This window comes from Gambusia affinis, linkage group LG01, assembly GCF_019740435.1.
Source record: "Gambusia affinis linkage group LG01, SWU_Gaff_1.0, whole genome shotgun sequence".
Classification (NCBI taxonomy): Eukaryota; Metazoa; Chordata; class Actinopteri; order Cyprinodontiformes; family Poeciliidae; genus Gambusia; species Gambusia affinis.
In genome coordinates, this window is record NC_057868.1 from 33,651,879 (window position 1) to 33,669,878 (window position 18,000).

At 36.2% G+C, this 18,000-nt stretch overlaps 1 pseudogene; it reads left to right on the forward strand.

Annotated features, from left to right (window-relative positions):
- The window catches only part of LOC122844519, a 33,312-nt pseudogene that overhangs the window by 1,230 nt on the left and 14,082 nt on the right, over window positions 1–18,000 (forward strand).

Here is an 18,000-nt window from a genome sequence, read left to right on the forward strand (position 1 = left end):
ATCACTTATAAAATTTGCTCTACTGGTACTAGTATGCTTGAACAGCTACATGTTAGCAAAGCTTTTTATTTATTATTTGTCGTTGAAAGGTGAACTGACTGAAGATAAATTTTCTTGTCACATGCAGGCCCTGTCAGCAGACTTGTGGTCATGGTTGGTGGACTCATGCTGTGTGTTGGCATGGTACTCGGTTCTGTAGAAACCAGCAGAATTCATCTGTACCACTGTGTCGGGGTAATTGGAGATGATTACTATTACATAAATTTTTTATACATTTTTGGGGCTTAATGTTTACTTATTTTGTTGCTTTTTGCATAACAAATGACATCTTATTGTACGGTTAAGTTTTAGTATTGAAAGGTTTGCTTTAAGTTGCTCAGAACTGGCTTTGTTTCAGTAACTTGACCTTGTTTTCTTTCTCTGTGAGGTTACTGGCACTTGTTCAATGGAATATATTAATGTTTGCCAAAATCGCTGCAAAATAAGGCTGTCCTCAGAGTCTTGGCAAAAGTATTTGCATTGCAATTTGATGTGACAGACCCAAACACAAAGTAGAACATAGTCATGAAGTGGAAGGAAAAGGATAGATTGCTTTATAAATTCTTCACAGGAATATCTGAAAAATGTGTATTGCTTATGTATTCAGCTTCTTTGAGTCAATGCTTAACTACCTGCAAGTGCAGCAATTACAAATCACTTCTAGCGATAGCATCCTTTGTGTGTTTTTTCTTTACGTCAAGCTCAGTTAGATTGGATGGAGATCACTGATACTCATCAATATTAATTTCTTGCCTCTGATTCTCAACCTCACTATCTGGACTTTGACTGATTCATTTTACTCTGTTGAAGGCATTTTGATATTTTTTTGGGTTTATTTAGGGTTGTCCTGTCAACTCTTTTTTCCATCCCTAACAGGTTTCCAACCAGCATTGCCAATATGCAGCTACCTTAAACATTTTTCTAATTTATCTTATTCATAATACCCATGGGTGACGTCAGTGTTTGTTGATGACCAAATAGGAAATTTAAACCATTCTTTTGTTGTTTGGGCTGCTTATTTGTAGTTGTTGCTCTGCCAGAAAGGCAGCTTTGAATCTCTATCCAGCCATATCTTCAAACAAGAACAGTTTAAAGACTCATAGAGGGATTCGATCATAAAAACAGCCCATTTCCAGCAACAAATCATTATTATCGACCAAACAGAAGAGATTTTTAGAGTTTTGCTAGACATCAGTGGTTGTGTAATAGGATCCCACACATTGGTGTACATAGATGACAGTTTTCTATCAACAGATTCTCCCACATGAGTTGTGGATCTCTGCTCCTCCAGAGTTACCCCTTTCACACTGCTTCTCCAAGTAATTCTCTGTCTGGCCTGTCACTTCAGACAGACAAACCTCCATGTATTGCTAGATTTACATTTTTGCCATACACACATTTTGAAATGCTGGACGCCGCTCTGTAGGATGCTTCAACCTGAACATATTGTTTTTTTATCCTAATCTCCCATTAAACCTCTTCACAACATTATCCCTGACCTGCCTGCCGTGTTCCTTTGTAATCACTTGATAAACAACGTTTTCATAGAACAGCTAGATTTGTATGGCATTTAAATTGCACACACAGAATCCATTTCCTATGTGACTGATATTAATTATGTGCACTAGATTTTATTTAGAGAATTTTAATTGAAAAGGACATAATACAACTGTACAATCTTTATGATAATTATTGATAATTAAGAAAGATCTAAAAATCTGTATTCTTATTATTCTACTTCACAATATGATGAGCATTTTTTTTTTTCCTTTCAAAAGGTTTTGGTCTTTTCTTCAACTTGCAGTCAGCTCTGACAATCATTGGCACTTACTTTCGGGTCAAAAGGCCTCTCGCAAATGGACTCGCTATGGCTGGAAGTCCAGTTGTTCTTTCCACTCTGGCCCCTCTCAATCAGTTCCTTTTATATTCCTTTGGTTGGAGAGGGAGTTTTCTCGTCCTGGGGTCCATTGTTCTGAACTGCTGTGTGGCTGGTGCATTGATGAGACCAGTTAATATACAAGCCCAATCCCAGTCCAATAATGACTCATCAGTGAGCAGGAGGAAAACCCCTGAAGAAGCTGCTGCTGAGGATATTAGCTCATTTTCTGCTAACCCTCCAGCCAAAGACAGTAAAAACAAGAAAAAAAGTCAGAGATTTGTTTTCAGATATGTAGACATCTCCCTTTTCACACAAAGAGGTTTTCTCATTTATCTTATTGGTAATGTTTTCATGTTTTTTGACTGAATATTCATCTGTCCCTTGTAAAGGGACAGATGAATATTCAGCACCTTTGTTACTTCCTATTTTTGCTTTGGTGGACATGTTTAGCAGATCAGTTACTGGATTCTTAGCCAACAGCAGGTGGATTAGACCAAAAATTCAATCTTTTTTCAGTTTTGCTGTTTCATACAATGGCGTTTACCAACTACTTTGTCCACTGGCATCTGGATATGGGGGTCTGGTTGTTTATGTGGTCTTCTTAGGGCTGGCAATTGAAATGCTCTCTGCACTACTTTTAGACGTTCTGATGGACCTTGTTGGAGCTTATTGCTTCTCCAATGCAGTTGGACTTGTCACTATCATCAAGTGTGGACCAGTGCTTCCTGGACCCCACATTTCAGGTTTGAGCAATGTTCATCAAGTATAATTTTTACAGAAACATAAGTTGACCCGTCAACTCTGCATTCTGTCTTTCAGGGGCTCTGGTTGATGTTTTCAGGGACTACAAATACATGAAATATGCATGTGGTGTGCTCGTACTGGTGCCTGGTGTCTTTCTCTTCATCATGCATTATTACAACTACAAGAAGCTAGAAGAGGATTGCAGGCAGAACGTAGCAGTGGAAATAAAGACTTCTGAAGGGGCAATGAAACTTAAAATAAACCAGAATGAGAAAACAAGCAATGAAACACAGATTAAGCTTTTGATTCACAGTTTTAGATCAGAAACATGGAATTCCAGATGTATTACTTTTTAAAATAAAGGTCTTTGTCTGGAAGTTATGAGCAAATGTGTTAGATTCTTTTAATCCTTTGAATGGCTAACTTTATATTCCCACATTTTGTTGTCTTAGGTGTAATTTTATACAGTTGCTTTCAAAAATATTCTTGCACAATGAAATTGTTCAGTTGACAAAATGTGAAAAAGTTGAGTTATTTATGTATTCTATTTTAGGTGACAGACCTACACATAATAGAGCAAATATGCTTTCTTTTGAAAAGAAAATGATACACAATTTACATTCATATGTTGGATTGGGAATGTCACAAAGCATCATGTTTTAAGTATTCCCCAGACTGAATTTAGCTTGTTTGATTAAATCTGTTTTCCTTCCTGATCAGACACCTACATTTCTTTGTGAGATATTTAAAGTTTGGGGTTATTTCAGCACAGAACAGTTGTTTTAATGCTAACTGGCAATTGAGACTTCCAAAAGTAACTGTTTTTTTATTTATTGTTGTTATGTAAAATGGAGCTAATAACAAATGCGTGCCGCAGTTTTCCTATATTTATTTCTCAAATTTTTTTTATAAATAATAAAAAAATGAAAATCATGTATCATTTTTGCTTTACTTTATGCATTACCTAGTCTTGGTCTGTGACATAAAGCTTTAATAAAGAATATATAAATATGTAGCCTAAAAGAGTTAGTAAAAATTTAAGGTGTATATACTTTTGCAATATTCTGTATCTGTACTGTTAAAGACACCGCAAAAGTTAATTATCTTCGGGCGATATAAAGCAATCAGTTCACCTTTTATCCACTAGATGGCAATGAACCCTATCATGTGAAAGTGAAAGCCAGAACGTACAGTACACAAAATCTCTTCAACTAAGCTGCAGTTATTAGGTCTTTACAGCATTGAGTTCTTTACTACAGGTGATGACACTCTTTATTAAAAATGATTAATCTAATTATCTGCTTGTTTCTTGTACAAAATTTATCATCTTACTTCTGCACTTACTCTGTCCTTAAAATTTTAATTCCCCTAAAGGAGGAAGAAGAAGAAAAAAAACAACAACTGTAGAATTAGCTTTCAGTGTCATGGGGTTCGGTAAAAGCTGTTCTGCTTCTGCTTTACTAAGGTAATAAAATTTTCCTTTTATGTTAGTGAAATATTTCAGAATGATCTTTTGAATAAGAGCAGAGAACTCTATGTGCATTTAAATAATAAGCATTCATTTACGTGTGGCCGAACCACTGAAACGCTTTCCTTAACCTTACTGGCACAAAAAAGCATTGTGCGTTTTACAGATTGAATAGAACTGTAGGACTTACTTGCACTTATTCTGGTATTTTAAAATAGGTTTCACTATTTTGTATCTTTAATGGGCAACTATTATGTGAAGTCGAAATTCTGACTCATGCTTCACCAAAGTGAAAATACCTAAAAGGAAATACAATCTGTGATCTGGAGCCAGGTCAGATTTTCTCCTCATAGGTCAATCGTCTAAACCCACACAATATATGATTGCAATACTCCTCCTCTACTACAAACAATGCAATATTTCAGAGGCAAGCAATCTGAAAGCAAAACATTGTCATTATTACAGATATATGCTTAAATGTCCCATCTGTATTATGTCCCTGGAAGGTTTGTATTGACTTACTTTGTAGAGGGATGAAGCTCTATTATAGAAGTGAATCGATAGCTTTATTCACAGCATTGGATGCCACTGTAAATCCTGTCTCATGGATGGCTGCTGTTCTCTTTGGGATATGGCTTAATTTCAATCAGTTTAACATCATTGGTTCAGAATTGACCAGGGTGGCATCAGTTCCACTGGGTGGCTTTTCAAACAGTTAATGTCACTTACATATGTAGCACAAAGGCAGAATCATAACGCAAGGCCAACACTCTCCATTTTAAGAAGTTTATTCAAATATTTCATTTATTGCAGATAAATTTGAAGACAAGATTAAAACATGATCTTTTCAACCAAACGCACTTCTGTTTCATTCATGGAAAAATAAATCATATCAATGTATGAATGTATTTTTTACTGTAAAAGTGGCCCAATAAAAGGTGAATAATATAATTTTTAACTCAAAGCCAAGTAGCCATAAAATGCAATATTGTAAATAGATCCCATTTGCAACCTTGGGCCTAACATTCATAAATATATAAATATATAAGTATGAGACTCCTGAAGGTCTGGATTGATGTGCACTTCAAGGTGTCTTTGTGAAATGTCTGCTTATTAAAACATAAGAATGTCAAACCAAATTGGATACTTATTACAACAGTATGTTAATCCTCACTGTGCATGTTGAACTCAAAACCGAAGGGAGTTTTATACTATTTAAAGCTGGAAAGCAGAAAAGGTCAAAGCTGGACAAGCCATGTTTTTCGGACCACTGACAGAGTAAGAGGACATTTGAGTTAATTAGTTTTCACTGTTTCAGACATCAACTATAATCTAACAGTTTATAGTCTAATGAATGGACACAAAGAGAGAGAGAGAGAGAGTGAGGATCGCCAATTAGCGATAGCTCCCAAACGCTCTGTCTCAACTCCTCACTGAACAGCTTGAACATAATCACCGTGATGAACTGTGACTGATGTCAGTAAATCTGCCCTTAATTGGGAGGAGAAAGATTGAATCCAGGGACCTCGTTGACTAATCCTGATGATGCTGAGACATCTGGCTGAAACCCCACTGCTGGTTAAAGCAGTCAAACCCGGGTTCTGTTCCAACCATAAGGCGGGAATGTTTGGAAGTGAAGTAGTGTCACTTTCTGGTTAACTCGTCGTGTTCCCCAATAATCTCTGCTAATCTTCTTTATCCGTGACTGCAGAACTAAGCTGTCTACACAATGTTTGCTCTCAGAGGAAGGGTAATGAATACCAGAGACTTTCAGAGGCTCCATGAAAATAAACACTGATAGTTGGGGCAGCTAACACAGTCGCACCGGGAATGTTGACATGCTCTAACAGGCGGAGGGGCCCGTAAGGACTCAATCAGACAACAGGCACTATCCCCTCCTGGAGCCTGTCCTCCCTGATAGAACACAAGATTTACTGGGGTTGTTTGGTGAAAACAAAGCACTTGGCTCTCAACATCACTGTCTTGTCAAAGAGCAACTACGACTTACAGATCACTGATAACCATAGAGAGCCCCAGTCAGTCAATCACTCAATCATATCTTTATTCCAGACATATAAGAAGCACCATAGTAACAAGTAAAAACAAACAAGATTGTAAAAGAAAGAAAGAAATAAAAAAAGAAAACAACAGCATTTAGTGGAATTTAAAATACTAATTTCAAGTATAATGGATTTTTGAATAAGTATTTGAAATCTCTGAAAATCAGCCTCCATTAAATAAAAATAGTTTGCCCAATCAACAGTTCTTGAATTTGTGCAGGCTAATGATTTCTTCATCTATGTAAATATTATAAAGTTTTATTTGATTATAAATACATTAAATTATCTCCAACTGATCAAAATTTAAAATAGGATTTAAAAGAAAGGCCAGTTTTCTATGTAAAAGTAATTGATAATCTTTATTGTTTGATATAAATACAATCTGATGATATTGTCTTTTCTTTGTATTTTAGCTTGGTTTGTTCACAAATACTTCTCAGTTAGTAATGATCGCTTTTAAGCTCAATGTGACCCCTCCCTGAAAATCCACAAATGTATCTAATGGATAATACTAGTGGTAATAAACTGAAATGAATTAAATAAAAATATCTATTTTGAATATGTAGTGCTAAGAACTAGTCAACAAGAAAAGAAATGTAAACCTTTTGCCCCCCCCAAACTCTTTACAAATGTGAAATATTGTCAGCTGTTCAGGTAAAAGGTTTAGTGCAACACACCTGACAGAAACTAACTCTTTTCCATATGCCATCAGGGTTGTGTGTTTCACAACATTATTTGCTACAGGGGACATAAAAAAGCAAAGCAAATAAGGACTCAGTTTAAAAATAATAAACACAGAGGGTTAAAAATAGATATGAAAATGTACCCCCAGTTTCCTCGAGAAAGATAGAGAGAGAGAAAGAGAGAGAGAGAGAGATAGCAAGAGTCAGACAGTATGATTTCAAAGGCACTTTTTTCTTTATGTCTGGGCCTGAAACAAGAATCAGCTGTGAACTGAAGCGCATAAAGATCCACAATGACGTGAGCAAGCAGCAAATATAAACAGACAGTGGTCACTATTCAGGGAAGATCTCTAAATGTTTTTGTAAGTGTTTCTTAACTGCAAGTGCAGAAGAAGCAATTTAAGAATTTCACAGACTCAATTCCTATTTTATCTCTGGCACAAATGGTTTGAGCTTAGTAATAGTTCTCATCTTAGAAAGAAAGAGAAAAACTCCAGATATTAAAGTCTGTGCCTGGTCAATAGTGACGGTAAGATTATTACTGGCTGAGGATTTAACGCATGATGAGGTGAAATTGCAGGTTTCTGGACAAGGGTTAGATCAAACCATTTGAGTATTAGGCTGTAGAAAATGAGCAATTCTCTAAATTTAATTGGAATATACATACATAATTTTTTTTTTTCCCATAAAATTTTCTACTTAAATGGTGTTTAATTAAATATCATCTGTGTTTATGTGACAAGCAAAACATTAAAAATTCATTACTATGCGCCCAAGAGAGAGCATACTCAACTCAAAGCAAAACCTGTGGCACACCCCTCGACTGAGGAGCAAACGAAGAGCCAACAAAAACAGGATGAATCCTCTTAGTGCGGTAGGAGGAGAATAATTTCAGGGATGACCCAGATATACTCACAGGCTGTCTGAGTCTGTGTGTTTCAGGACACTGCCTAGCTTTAAGTCAGCAGAGTGCAACACTGATATTTAACTTTCTTCAAAACTAATACAACACTTGTCACCAGAGCATTGTAGGATAAAAGAATCAGTTTAAAGTAATTTTAACCTGAACTATAATTCCTGATTAAAAATGCAACATAGATGCCTAAATTTGCTAAACCCAATCAATCAATCAATCAATCAATCAATCAATCAATCAAATTTTATTTGTATAGCACATTTCAGCAGCAACACATTTCAAAGTGTTTTGCATCATATCAGACACAAAAACACAATGCAACATAGAATCAACAATCAAAACAGAACACCAAGTCAAGTTCCATCAATAAATTTGTAATTGATTACTTTTCAGATAAAACTCTAAACAGGTGGGTTTTTAGTTGAGATTTAAAGGAAGTCAGTGTTTCAGCTGTTTTACAGTTTTCTGCAAGTTTGTTCCAAATTTGTGGTGCATAGAAGCTGAATGCTGCTTCTCCTCGTTTGGTTCTGGTTCTGGGGATGCAGAGCAGAACCAGAACCAGAAGACCTGAGAGGTTTGGAAGGTTGATACAACAGCAGATCTTTAATGTGTTGTGGTGATAAGCCGTTCAGTGATTTATAAACTAATAACAGTATTTTAAAGTCTATTCTTTGAGCTACAGGGAGCCAGTGGAGGGACTTTGAAACTGGTGTTTTGTGCTCTATCTTCCTGGTTTTAGTGTGAATGCAAAAAGCTAAAGCAATATAAATATGTTTCACAAAAATAAATAAATCAAGTACTTTTATTGATGGTTCTTTTTTACATTTGCTTTCTTATCTGTAATTCTGTAAAAACACTGTGATTTTATCTCTGAATTGTGCTATATAAATAAAGTTTACTTATTTGATTGGGAAAAATAGTACATAGCCTTCTCCTATAACACAAAACTTGGAGCATATAGAACGAGGGGTTTAGGAAGAAAAACAGACCCACAACATCACAGATCCGCCACCATGCTAAGCAGTGACCTTGTCGGATATTCATCTTTTGGTTTAGGCCAGCCAACACGGCAAACCAATCTGTCATGTTTGTTGCCAAAGAGCTTCATCTTCCTGTCAGTGGTCCAAAGAATACACTTTCAGTAAGTCCCTGTAGCATTAGCAAACTCCACACGGTTTGCATTTAATGATGCTTTCTCTTTTCTAGTCTAGTGAAGGTGGAACTTGATGGATAAATGTCTCCTGGCAAAAGCTTATTAACAATGCATGGGACGTATTGGTGTATTATCAGTCTCAAGTCTACAAAATACTTTTCTATTAGCTACTTTACTTTTAATTTACTTTTCTATAGTAAATTCTCTTTTAAGAATAGAATGAGAGGAAATTGTCATAAAAATATTTTTATTCTCACTATGAAGGCATTCAGACTTCAGTGGTAAACTGACTAATTGTATTGGATGTAGTCATTAAAAGAACCAATTGTAGAACTACTCAGGTTTTCTTTAGTTGATAAAAGTAACCCAATATGGTATTTCTCCTTCTCTGTAAAGTTAAAACTCTGTTTCCATAAGTATTTGAAATGTATAATCATCTGACTTGACTTGAGAGAAAGCTGGCCAAAAGATGTGAACAATTCACCAAAGATTTGTAAAGTCCTGATGCCCCTAAAAAACTGACAAATTAATGAGACACCTTGTACTTAGCCTTGGATCTTTTTGTTTCACCTCTCTGTGAACCGGAATGGGTCCCTTGACCTGCAGTTCTAAACGTCTGGGTTCTCAGCTCAGTGGGCAGAGAATCTCTGTACAGCATTTATTTGACCCAGCCTCAAGGTTATTTCTCGGTGAAAGCACTGGCTCTTTTCATCCTGGCACATACGTTCCTCTCTTTGAAATTCAAATCTGAAAAAAAAAAAAACATCTTTTGAAAGATTAAAGCAGATTATGGTGACCAAATTTTAACCTAGCTGATCCAGACTTGGTTAGCTTGGGTGGGCACAAATTAATGCTTTCCCTGTGCTTACTGCTCACTTAATCTTTTTGTGTCTTTCTCCATATCTTCTCCATCACTCTTCATCAATGACTCAGCTCTCAAAAGCATATTCGAGAAATAGTTTTTTGTCACAAACTACATTCGATAGTCATCAGAAAAAAAAATAAAAAATACATTCCACAATTTTTTTAAAACCTTGTCTTCAAATTTCTTCAAAGAGAATAAATAACAATCCAGAGAGAAATATCAATGTCTGGAACCAGTGTATTCCTTTCAGGACTGAGAACTGCACTGAGGTACTCTAAGGAGAAAACAAATAACTTTCGACATGTAACTCACACGCATTTTAATTGTGCAAAACCTATTTTCAAATATTTTACAACATCTTCTTTTTCACTGACTTTTATACAATCAGTTTGTGGAATTAAAAAATGATTCTAATTTACTAAGTCAAGGCATCTTGTGGCAGAATGTTGAAGCGTTTAAATGTTTGAGGTCAGGATTTTTGCATTTCTTAACTCTATATGAGTAGCATTTGCAAACATCCAGTTGGCATGTAAATAGCATCTAAGGGTTGCTATGGAGACTGTGAGACCCAGAGGTGTGACAATTTGCTGCAGTTCCTAAACAGTCAATCTTGGTGACAAGCCAAACCGGAAACAATATATCTGAATGCTTGTTTAATCTAGCAGAGAGGGCTTAGCCAAGCACCAAGTTATGTGTCTCTTCACACATTTAACCCTTACAAATATAAAATTATTGATTACTCATTGGAAACTCATAGAAAATTGAATGAAATTTTAAAAGGTTCCATTTCAATCAAGCTATGCTTAACGGACTCAGGACTTTGTGGACTGGTACCAGTGGAACCACCTCCTGGTCAACGTGGGGAAAACCAAGGAGTGCTATCAGCATCATTTTTTATTATTGTACCAATATATAAATTTGCTTTGCAGGCATGTGAGAGCCATGAAAAAGACAAACACATATAAAATCTCTCTACAACAGGACTCAAAATAGCAAAGAAAAGGAAAGGAAAACACTGGTGAAAATACCAACTGAAACAATCACATTAAGATGACACAACAATCACATTCCCAATGTATCACCCAGTAGTTTTGTTATCTGTGATGTAGTTTGAACATCATTTTGTTACATCTCTTTTTAATTTTTAAATATTGTCAAAATGAAGTTTAAATTTACTACATTTTCCCTATGAGTTGATGAGAATCGGCAACAGATTTGACTTTGACCATTCACACCCTATAATAAAGACAATGAAATGTAAATACGTGACAATGGAGGCGATTTAAAATATGATTACATATAGAGGTATGTACTTATATCTGACGTATGTTATACAAATATACCAGTAATTTATTTTAAGGCCAATTTCTAAAATTTTTACCAGGATACCAGGACTCCACAGACATTAAAATAAATTTGCAGCTCAATATCTTCCTATGGAGCTAAAGAAGAGGGGGTGAAATTTTAACCCACTTTCTACTGCTATTTTGTGTCTAAGCCATTCCCTGAGGGAAATATCTGGTTCTTTATCTACTAAACACTTTACTGTGTTCATCAGATAAACTCTGACTGTGTCTGTTTGATGCTTGGTTTTGTGAAGCAGGTCTTGTTTTTTTCTTTCACCTCCTTTCTTCAAACAGCTTCTGCTGTGGCCAAAAAACAGTGAGAGTAAACAGAACATAAAAGATGCAGGATGGGCAGCTGAACAAGGTGCTCAAGCTCACCAGTGGAGTTTTGGAAAGCTGCAGGGTGCTGTAGATTTAGCAGATAATTCTCTGTAGGTTTGTCACTACAAGTGAACTTGTTCATGCTCTTGCAAAATTTACATGGTAACATCTCTGTTGAGCTCAGTTTACTAAGATTTTGACATGTAATTTTTTTCCCCCAAATCTAAATCAAGTCTCAAGTCTGTCCCCTTTGTCACTCAAGTCTCTCATGACTGAACCCGACATCCTTACTTTGTATGCAAACCACCTAGTCAGCCAAAAACATTGAATTGCTTTGCTATGAATTGAATTAATCATAAATCAATTTGCAACATAAATGCAAATCGATTCAAAATCACAGACGCTGTGTGCTTTTATAAAGTGACACTGAATTTGACCTCAAAGTGTATGCTTGAAATAAATGAAATCATGAAGATGAACAAAACTAACATTGATCTCAACCCAGTGTCTCTTCTCTTTGGTCTACAAAGTAAACATATTAAAAACAATAAGAGTAGGTTTCTATAATATTCTTCAAAGCACAAAATATTTTATTTTGTGCTTTGAAGAATATTTTACTGCAATGGATTTCTAACAAGTTGTCTAAGGTTTTTGGATGGAGGAAGCTTATTTTAGAATACAACTCGCTTGACTTTTTAACATGATTCATCCACTTTAAGACTGATATATTTAACTGCACATTTGAACCCTTCTAGGACTACAGTATTCTGAAAGACACCATCATGTCTCAAGCATTTATTAAATTGTAGACGATGAAAGATGATGAAAACATGTAAGCCCCCTAACTTTCGTTGTTTTTTCCTGTCTTGTTTAGTAGACTGGAGCTTTTGTGTTGTGTTTTGTTTTTAAAAAACAAAAATTGTTAAGTATGTTTTTGGAAAAACATTACTTGTAGAGACAAGTCCAATTTGGTGGTGCAGGTATTCATTCAGACTAGCAAAGCGGCTACTGCAGGACATAAGTTTTCCCAATGGGATACAAATGGAACACATTATGGCTCATATAGAGACAGACATATCTTGAATGCAGACAAAAGAAGACCTTAAGCTCCCAAACTCTCAATCATGGCAAATGCTTGGAAAGGAAATTGAGACGCAAAGAAAAAGGACTTAATGAGATTACAGTTACCCATAATTAACAATCTGTAAAACACATTTCCCAAAACCAGGACCAGAGCTGTTCTTTTTGTCTGCTGTCAAGCCGAAGAATGCCCGAATTATCACGCAAACACACATTTAGCCCACTTTTCAGAGTCGACAATGCAAAGTCTCTGACCAATATCCTTAATCTGCCACTCAAAATACATTTAGCCTTTGTGAGAACAAATGTGCATGCAGAAAGACCGGTTTTTGGGGACTCAACAGCTTATTAGAACAATTGTTCCTCTTTATCTGTTGAACACAGACAACCACTAAAGCTTTCATGTCTGGGGACAGCAGTGTTGTTTTGTGCATTTTACAGGAAGAACACAATGATTTTCATGCGGATTATAATCTCTCCTCTGGATTTTACTCTGAATTACAATGCTACATAAGCAAATTTTGTTGAATGACTGAGGGAAGGACGCACTGCAGTATTTACTCTTTGTACACTCAGATATAATCTATAGTATTTGGATGCTGACAAGTAAGTGGGCTGTGTTATCTGTCTATCAGGGTGAAACACTTGAGTGACCAATCTGAACCAAGAGATATCATTGTAAGGTTTAATTTAATTCCTCAGCCGTGATTTGAAACAATTCTATTGAATTTAAGATCGTTCCCAATCTCCCCTCTGTAGAATCCCATAATAGGCATTTCAGAGGCAAGTCCCAAAGGATCGACACGAGGCATGCGCTCAGACTGCAGGCATGACAGAGAGACTAGGCATAGAAAGGGAGAAGAGCAGAAATAATTATAAGAGCAAGTGAAGCGTAGTAGCTTGTCCGTTGCTCAAAATGAAAAGCAAGATGAAACATGATGGTGCAAATCAGCCGCAAACTCGTATACAGTACCTGATTCATTCACCACATCTGGATAATTACACTCTAGGATCCTTGTTATACTTGGATTCCGTAACCGAGCTGTGTCATTTACCCGTTTCTGGCTAGCACCACGACAAATTAAGTGTACCATTACCTCGAATTGAAATTGTCAGAGAGAGAAGCAGGAATGGACACTGCAGCTTTCCTTGGAAACGCAGGAAACAATGTCTAAGTTATTCTGATTACTGAAGTGTTTTATGTTATTTTATTGATGCTTGTCCATGCTAGAAGAGTTTACAGGAAACTCGCCTTTGTGGCTGTGAAAGGGTGCTGCATCAGCTGAAGTGAATGAATGTCTTCAGAAAGTCTTTGTGTTTCAAGGACAGTCTGGCTGACATCATGGGGTTTTGACTGTCACAGCTGCTTCTTTAAGCCAGAGCTGTGTGATTAAATTCCCATTCTTTTTCTGCAGAGACGTAGAACGATTTGGAAACCTATAAACCATATGGACAAGTCAATAAAGCGTCTTTAACTGAGACCTTCTTGGCTCACTCAGGAGGAAATTACCACAGGATGCCTTTGTAAGCAGGGTACAGTATGTATTAACAAGATTAGCTTTTGTTTTTGCATTCAATTACTTTAGCTAAGTCTTTTGAACAGTAACTTAGGTGGAAACTCAGAGCTAAGACTGTAGCTAGTGAGATTTATAAAAAGTTCTGTTAAAGGTTTTTGTCCTGTAAATAATTATCCTGATGTAAACAACCCTTTAAGTGTCATCCTTTGGTTGATATGGGGATTACTTATCAGGGAATCAAGACAAAACAGATTTCATTAATGATTAAATATATCCAATTTCAAACAGAAAAGCTATTTTTTAACCTTTGCACCACATTAGCAATGATTTTACTATTTGAAATATAAAAAATCCCATGAACATTATAAACCCAACAAAATAATAGAAAATACTTATAAAACATGCCCCTATCGAAATGTTTTGTCCCTGACACCAGTCCCAGTCATTTAAGAATAGATTGCCAGTACTGAGTGCGTCCCAGACCAATTTCTTACTCTGAAAATCAATCCCATACATCGTCTTGTAAATTTGGTAGCTTTAGAGTGCAGTAAAGGAGCACATAAAATCCCAACCCTTTTACAAATCACTTATGGCGATGTTCCATATGATGCAGCCACTTTTATTCCTCTTCCTTTTCTGGGAAGCTACAGACATTTTTTTTCAGAGGAAGTTTCTTCAGGACAGCCAATATCTGCCATCATTTCATGGCTCAACACAAATACGAAAGTTACTTTAATGTTCTAACATCACATCACCTGAAATGTGAATATTGTATTTTTTGTTTAAAAGGTTAATATATACTATGTAGTCTGCTGAAGTGCTTAGTTATTGCTTGCATGTTCATTCTCTGTTTTGATACAACTCTCTGACAATTCAGCCCATAGAATGTGTCAAGATAGACCCAGTTAACGATGTGCAAACAAAACTGACATGTTGAAAAATGTGTGATATGTGGAACTAATGATGAGCATCACTAACTAAACTGTTAATAATACTAACCCTAAAGCTCTGATCATACACATTTTCAATGTTAAGCACTATACCTGCATAGTATTTAGCAGAAGCTAATACTAAGACACTACAACCACTTTGACTGTAAACAGTAAATGACCTGTACTTGTATAATGCTTTATCTAGTTCAGAGGACCACAAAGTGGCAGTGAGCTCCGTTTTAGCCACAGCTGCCCTGGGGCAGTGGGACACAAACAAGGCTGCTATGCACCAGTACCTCCAGGCCCTCTAAACACCACCAACAAGCAAGACAGGAGAAGTGTATCGCCTAAGGACAACAACTGAGATAGACACAGTAGCCACCTTAAAGGCTACCGATTACAAGATGGATTTGTTTCACTGTCATTCCACTTACTGTAACAGAGTTAAAGATACACTTTGTTTTTGTAGTATATCACCCTCAACAGGTTCAATTTGTTATTGCCTGACAGATGAATTGATCATCAAGTGATTCTTTGGAAAAGATCTCTCACTCATGGTTTCACTTTTATATATTCCCTCCAGGGGGTCTTTTGTGGGGTCTAGTGTCCCTTATATGACAGTAGTCTGACAGGAAAGGGGGAGAGAGAGGAGGGAAGACATGTGGCAAATGTCACTGGGTCCAGGAATCGAACCCTCGACGGCCGCATCGAGGACTCAAGGCCTCCAAATGTGGGTCGCACTATCCCCTACGCCACCACAGCACGCCCCCTGTTTCACTTTTATAGTTGTTGAGTATTGCCGATATAATGACATCAGTAGATTTAAACTGTTTATGACTACAGCCTGTAGTTCACCAGCAATGCATTTGGGGTACACAATAAATGTCATTTGTGGCACTGCATCATGGGAGGAAAATGTGAGGATAGGAAAAAGAACTGCAACATAAGCCGTCTTTACCCACTTCAAAATAAGAGCATGAAAATAAATATCTAATTACTTGAATAATTCTTAAGTGTTGATAACCAAACCTTCAACACAAATGTCAAACTTTATTCAACTAAAAGTTTACAAAACAGCCAAACTGCAGAGGTCAAAGGGCAAGAGGCAGGGTACGCCCTGGAAAGGTCACCAGTCCATTGTGGGGTAAACAAAATAAGTTAGCACTTTATAATTTATCCAGTAAAATTAATTTAGGGGGAAGCTAAATGCGCAAAGCATTATCTCTGTAATTAGTGCATTACTGTAAGAATGCCCATCGTGAATGAGACTAAATAAAATAAATTTCTGGAACTCCAAGTCCTGTAATGAAATATGTGTCACTTTTAAAGTGGTCACGTTCTGCAGGCATGTTTAGATAGTATTAGCAGTGTCTTCAAGATCAGGATAAGGTAATTGTGAAGTAACACATAACAAGTGAAACTGTAACAGCATAGAGTGCTGGATCTAAAGCTAATGCTTAAGTATAGATAATATCACATACTGATATTAATTAATGCCTGAATTTATTTTAAGTAAGGTCTAAAGATTTTGCAGCCATAATACAAGTATTTTTTTAGCACAAATTTTCCAAGTTTCTGTTAACAGTTCAGCTTTATTTGTTGACAATTGAACGAAGAAAGGCAACAGACTCTCAAACAGTGCAGCCTCCAAGGCATCATAATGTATTCATCACAACACACAGCCCAAACAATGATACTTGCACATAAAGTCTCAATCAAATCAAGGTTAAAGATAATTTTCTTTCTCTTCAGTTGACTGCGGCTCTGTTATGAAGGCGCATAGAAAACATCTTTCTTCTCTCACAAAAACACAACCTCAAACAAACTGCCTGCAGTCCAACCTTTTTATCTATTTCTTGTCCTCAAACGATGCTAGTTAGAGTGAACAGATGCCTTGCTGTCCACCATTATTTTCTCACCCAGTTTCACTTTTAGTAACTCTTAAATGTCAGCCATGAGCAAAGAACACTAAATTTACTGTTTTTGGCTCTGGGACTCGTCACAAAAGTCACTGTGCACTTCTGGCGTCAGAAAAAGACCAGGTGGATTGCTTTTGTTCATTCCCACAGGAAATGATATTTTTTTCATCTTATGTGGGAAATGATAAAATGTTATCTTTGATATTCCATATTTTACATATACAGAGTAAAGATGAATGAAACTGTAAAAGCTACAGTTTGAAACCAACAGATATATAATAAAGCATTGTCCAACCAATATAAACACGACTGCTGTGGCTTTACTTTTTGTAGTTCTGATGGATGTGATACTTGTTACAAACAAACATTTAAGAATAGATAAACACCAAAATAATAATTAAAGAAAGAATATTTTTGGTGTGTTGGTCTGTTACAAAATGTTGATCAAATATATGGACATTTAATGTTTTAATACAAAATGTATTAAAGACTTAGAATACTTTGTAATAATAATGTAATAATGTAATGTAAATATTATGAGTTTTATAATCCTGTAAAAAGGGTCAAGCCCTCTAAAATCATAAAACATACATGCATACACTTTCTCATGCTCTCCTTTAGTTTGTGCTTTGCAGAGGAGCCGTTCTTAGGATTAGGAGATCCTTTTTAACACAATTCTAAGTTTATAGTCATACACAATGAAAATGTGTTTGATTGAATATAAATGTGCCCAACTGGGGACATGACTGTTACAAAAATAACTCAAGTATATAGATGAAAAGTCTGCCTTGCTACTCACATAAACAGCCAAATAAACAAAATCTACTCTAAACTCCTGACATCAATCTCATCACCACAGAATGAAGATCATTACTGAAAATGCATGCAGCATTATACAATTTTTTCAGTTTTTTTTTTTTGCAATGCAGTCTCTCAGCTGTCTAAACAGGATGATTGCTGCTGGTCTGAAGGGTCCTTCAGTGAGAGGAGCTTTGAGACAAAGTAAGAGGCAGCATATGTGGGAGGTGCCAAATAAAACATCCCTGATTAACTTGTTCAGCTTGTGCAGCAATTGTGT